Raw genomic sequence first — 6,006 nt, 5'->3', positions numbered from 1 at the left:
AGTCTGTTGCTCACAATTCTATTTTGCATAGTGACACAAACTGAAGAGAGCATTTTCATTATTCCCAAGAAAGGAAGTGTTACAAAGAGGACCCTGAAGTTGCTCAGTTAGAAATCTCAGCTGATACAAGGAAGCAGTGCCAGTGGACACATTTGATTTTGGTCAGTCTATCCCCAGCTGGGATCTGAGGTGTGGTCTTTTTCTATAAAAGTTACATCAGGCTGGGGGAGTGCTGCTGAGTTGGTTTTTGAAGGTGGGTCTAGGCTGCAGCAGCTGTGTCTGCAGCCTCGGAGGCTTGGGAAGCCTCATCTATTTCAATGTCGCAACTGTCTTCATCACCTTTTGGTTACCAGTCACCTTCAGGCCATTCAAAGGAGGGGAGAAAAGGGAATATGAAGTCAGCCAAGCCCCAGGTGAACCACAATCAGCATGTGGGAAGCCAATGGGCCATGAGCCCTTGCAATCTGCTCTCAATTCAGCTGCCTCTCCTTCCCAGGTATAAAAGACCTATATTGAAAAATGGACTCATATGCCTTAAATGTGAAATAAGAAACATTGAGAAAAAGAAGCTCATATTGGAAGATTGTAAGGATCTCCTGAAGAATGGAGAGCAACTTAATCCAGATCAGTTGGAAGCAGCTGAAAAATATGAACAAGTGCTACATAACTTGGAATTTGCCAAGGAGCTTCAGAAAACCTTTTCTGGACAGAGTGAAGATCTACTTAAACTGCAGACAAGGGCCCAGAGAAGGGAGCATATGCTAAAACTTGAGGCTGAGAAGAAAAAGCTTTGAACTATACTTCAAGTTCAAATGTATTGCAGAATTTGAGAACATGTACAGAAAGATTTCAAAGGGGGCTTGAATGGTGCAGTGTATTTGCTTTCCAAAGAACTTAAATAACTTATTAAATCTTCAAAACTGACCTCCCCTGAAGGAAATGAAAGTCTGAGTGTTGAGGACCGATGGAGCAGTTATCCTTGTACTTTTGGGACCTTTTGGAAGTAAGTGAGAAAACAGTGGTAGAAACAACATACAAACACATGAAATTTTGACTGTCTAGATCACTGAGCTTAGGCTATTTTGAAAGTATCCCAGTTCCCCAAAATGTTAAGGGAAAAGAAATATTTGAGGAAGAAATGCTAATGAAATCAGAGAAGAAAGAAACAGTTATTGAAGGCTGAATTTGTCAAAGAGTCAAAGTCCCTTATGGAACTTGCACACAGCCAGAGATGCAGCCACAAGAGTTTCTTAACAGAGGCTGTGTGACAGAAGTAGATTATTCAAACAAACAAGATGAAGAGCAATCTTGGGAAGCAGATTAAGCTAGAAAACCAAATCTCCCCAAATGTTGGGATATGCTTACTGAAGAAACAGGGATCCTTCAAGTCCTATTAAGCACCAGGAGGTGGCAAAGCCTGCAGTTTCCTTAGAACAAAGGAAACACGAGATTCCAAAATGCAGGTCCACTCTTCAGGAAGAACAGAAGCAGCAGGAGACTTCCAAAGCCAAGACAACTTCTAGTCAGTGAAAGCAAGAAACTTCTAAATCCAAAACAGGATATACTCAAGAAGAGCAGAAAAAGGAGGAGACACCAAAGCCTTGACTAGTTGAGCTCCAGAAAGAACAGGATCCAAAGAAGAAAACTCCAAAGTCTTGGATACCTTCTATGCAGAGTGAACAGGACATCACCAAGTCATGGACCCCTCCCATTTGTGAAGAACAGGATTCAAGACAGCCAGAGACTCCAAAATCCTGGGAAAACAATGTTGAGGGTCAAAAACATGCATTAACTCCCCAGTCCCAGATTTCTCCAAAGTCCTGGGGAATAGCTACAAATAGCAAACCTCATACCAAATGACCAGCTTCTGTCCAGGAAGTTTAATACAGAACCCAAAGATGTGCCTAAGCCCATACATCAGCCTGTAGGTTCTTCCTCTACCCTTCCAAAGGATCCAGTATTGAGGAAAGAAAAACTGCAGGATCTGATGACTCAGATTCAAGGAACTTGTAACTTTGTGCAATAATCTGTTCTGGATTCCGACAAACCTTCAAGAGCAATTTCATCATCACAGCCACCTTCAGCTGCTTCAGGTAGCCCACTAGCATCTACAGAACAAAATCTGCCCAGTCAAAATGATTTTCTTCAAGAGCCATTATAGTTATTTCTTCTGCAGTTGCTTGTAGCTCAAAAGCTTGCCTGGTTATTGCTGATCAGTCTTCCTCAGGATCTGAAACAGAGTTTATGACCTCAGGGACTCTTGAGGCATCCGTTCCCCCAAGCAAGCAACCGTCTTCATCAGCTTCTCCAAATCCCCCCATGTCCAAGGGCTCTGAACAGAGCTTTCAGTCATCCCCAGCAAGCAGTAGTTCAGTAACTATTAACAGAGTGCGCTTTCAAGCTATGCAGGCAGTGTTCAATATTAATGCACCTCTGCCTCCAAGGAAAGAACAAGAAATGAAAGTCTCCCCTTATTCACCTGGTACAAGCAAAGTTTTACTACAGCAAGCACACAAATCCACCCCCGTGCCAAATGCCAGCTATACATGTAGACCAAACTGTTTTTTCCTCAAGAGACAGCAGCAAGTTATGGTCATGATGGAACTATTGAAGTAAGCAATGGTAGCCTTGCCTTTTATCCATCACAGACGAATGTATTTCCCAGATCCACTCAGCCTTTTGTCAATAACCTGGGATCTGTTAGAGGATATACTCATGGTGGGAGATTACTAACCACCTCTTATTGGTCTCCTGATGGTTGTAAAGGTTTTGATGTTTGTAGAGGACTTCCTTCAATTGCCAATGGAAATTATAGTCAGCTGCAATTTCAAGCTAGAGAATATCCTGGAACATCCTATTCCCAAAGGGATAATTTCCACAATGTTACAAGTGAGGAGGGACATCTGGTGGTCCTCAGGCATATTCAAGAGGGTGGAGTGATTCTTCTCAGGTGAGCAGCCCAGAAAGAGACAATGAAACCTTTAACAGTGGTGACTCTGAACAAGGAGAGTCCCGTAGCATGACTCCTATGGATGTACCAGTGACAAATCCTGCAGTCACCATACTCCGGTACACATCTATCCCCTGCCTCCAGAGATGCTAGTTGCCTTCTCAAGAGCCAGAATGTCTAATCTGGTCCCTGGAAACGTAGACCAACCTATTGTGCTTCATCTTCTTCTGAACAACTTGGAAGAATCTTCTGATCTTCAACTTGGTAGATTTAATTGTCCAGTGAATGGCATTTATATTTTCATTTTTCAAATGCTAAAGCAGGCAGTAAATGTGACACTGTGTGTGAACCTTATGAAGAAGGAAGCAGTCTTGGTTTCTGCCTATGCCAACGATGGGGCTACAGACCATGAAACTGCGAGCAATCATGCAGTTCACCTCTTCCAGGGAGACCAGATATGGTTACATTTGCATAGGGGAGCAATTTATGGGAGTAGGTGGAAATGTTCTACATTTTCAGGCTATCTTCTTTGTCGAGATTGAATCAGTACAGAATTGACAATAAAAGGAAGGTGTTCTAATTAGTGGGATTAAAGGAAAAGCAGCTGTCACCCTCATGAATGACTGGTTTAGGAAAATGTTTTCATTCTTACAGGAAGGAGGAGGTCCTTTTTCCCCCCTCCCTGGAGAAAAATTTCAAGCTGAATGACAATTAGCACTAATCTGGCACCTTATAAATTGTGATGTAGCCTTGATAATCAAGCTGTGAATGTGTATTGTTTGCACTTAATCCTTAACTGTGTTAACATTCAGCTTCCTAAACTGATTGCCTCAAGTTCAGGCTAATTACAATAACTTGTTGTGACTCAATAAAAATAATTATAAGCAAAAAGAAAAAGTTATATCAGAGTTTCATATGAGTCCCAGACCCAATATCTTTCTGTGGTCAAGCCAAAGTTAGAGAATCTAAGCTGCTATCAGAATTCAGCAGGTCAGAGTGTTCAGTGACAGGAAAGGAAAGCCCTCAAAGAGGCCACTAATTAAAGATAAATCATGAATGGCTGGAAAAACTGGAGACGTTTAACCAAGAAATGGCAAAACTTTCTGCAGACCATTGTCTTGAAGTATCTCATTTGTTGCTGCCGTGGGTGCGCGTGCTGCACATAGCTATTTTAGTTAGTAGTTTCCCAATGGGTTTATGTGTGTCTAGAAAAAAAAATCCCATATTTGAGAAAACACGTAGCGCACATGATATGTGACTGCATTCACTGTTGCTGAGTCTCTACATATTTTTTTTCCTGCTTTTGGTCCCTTGCTCTTACTACAGGCCAAATCTAATGCAAAGCCTGGCTTTGTGCATTTCCACAGTATTGACTCTTTCCTGATGTCTCTTGCTATTTAGGAGAATTTATGCTCTGGGGTAAATTGAGGTTCCCGAGTCTCCACTGGATCATGCTGTCAAGAAAACTGCCTGAAGACCACAATCTACCATGTTGTAAGGCAAAGTCTTCCCAGATAGTCTTATGCAGAGCAAACATTTTTTATTTTTTTAAAGAAACATCATTAATGATCTGCTTTTGCATAGACTGAAATTACTTTCAGTTGAGTAGAAATGCAGGAGCTCAAGAAGCTTCATTAGGGCACAAATGTCATCTGGTTGTTGCACTGTCCCAGGATCCTGGCTGCAATTCTAGGGACATCCATGGGGGCTGAGCTCTCTGTCACAATCAGAGGGACATTTTGTGACCGAGGACCCAATTTAGAGATGCTCTTCTTTGAGCAGTAATGGAAATGTTTTTAGACGTCTGGAAAAGCAACAGAGGTCACCTTGCCATTGGAATATGTACTTCAAGTTGGATGAATGAAAAAAAAAAAAGGAGAGAGAAAGAAAAAGAAAGTATCCTGGGAAACATGTTTTCTGTTAAACAATTTTGAAGCATTTCTTTGAAAGGGAATGTTAGAAATTTAGCCCAAGGATACCTATTTCTTTTCCAGTGTATATATGAATCACTGTGTAAGCACATCCCAAAATGAATGTAGCATAAACAGTAGTGACACCACACCAATAACAAGCTCCACTGGGCTCTGAGTCCTGTCCTGACTTTCTTGCATAAATAGAAGGAAATTACGGATATAATTGCCCTCAGTTGAATAAGACATGATGTTTCCTGGTAGCTCCCAAAGAAGGAGCATTTGACAGCATAATCTGGGCACTGATGCACTGATTAAAAATCTCCAGGAGATTCATGAAAATGTCTTTAAGAACTACATATGGCCATGGCTTAATGTGATAGAACAGTTTCATGCACATGTCAAAATATAAATTTCCACCAAATAACAAGCTTATTCTCTTCCAGCAAAAACGCACTGCAGGGCTTTCCTACTAAGGGCCAACTTTAATGAGAAAAGCTCCTTCTCATCATCAGCAATCCCAGTTTCTCTCCGGTGTCTAATTTACCTGCTGAATAACCCCAGAAGACAGGCCTCCTGCACATTTTGGCTTTGAATAAATATTTGTTAGATGAATGGGACACATTTTTCAATGAGACAAATCCAGAAAATGTAATGTATTTTTTTCCTGTGGTGCATAAATCTTCATTAAATCATTTTTTTTTCCTGTATTCATTTTTGCAGAAGGACTTCATGGTATAAATAGACTTTTCTGTAGGACTGCAGTTCTCAATGAGGTCCATGGAGCTCTGAGGGTGCCCAAGACTCTTTCAGGGGTACTGTGAGGTCAGAATAATTTCACAATTATATTAAGACATTACTTGTCTTTTTCACTGGTTTGACATTTACCTGATGCTGCAAAAGTAGTGCTTTATCACAAATTATGGCAGTGGCACCAAGCTGTATTAGTTATTACATTCTTTGCTGCAATGCACTAACAGTTTAAAAAAATTAAAGTTAGTTTCTCTTAAAGATGTCCTCCATGAAACAGAATTAATTTTACTTCATTTCTATCCTTGAGGAAACATCTTTTTAAAGCCGGGACACCATTTTTGCTAGAATGAACAGATGATAGACAAACTATGATTCTTTGGATTAGGATGTTTG

General features: G+C 40.8%; 1 pseudogene; it reads left to right on the top strand.

Moving 5' to 3' along the window:
- Positions 1–311: 311 nt before the first annotated feature.
- On the top strand, positions 312–3,492 carry LOC119523066 (annotated as a pseudogene).
- The last annotated feature ends 2,514 nt before the right edge of the window (positions 3,493–6,006 follow it).

This window comes from Choloepus didactylus, chromosome X (genome assembly GCF_015220235.1).
Source record: "Choloepus didactylus isolate mChoDid1 chromosome X, mChoDid1.pri, whole genome shotgun sequence".
Taxonomy (NCBI): Eukaryota; Metazoa; Chordata; class Mammalia; order Pilosa; family Megalonychidae; genus Choloepus; species Choloepus didactylus.
This window is presented reverse-complemented; position numbering and strand designations above follow the sequence as displayed.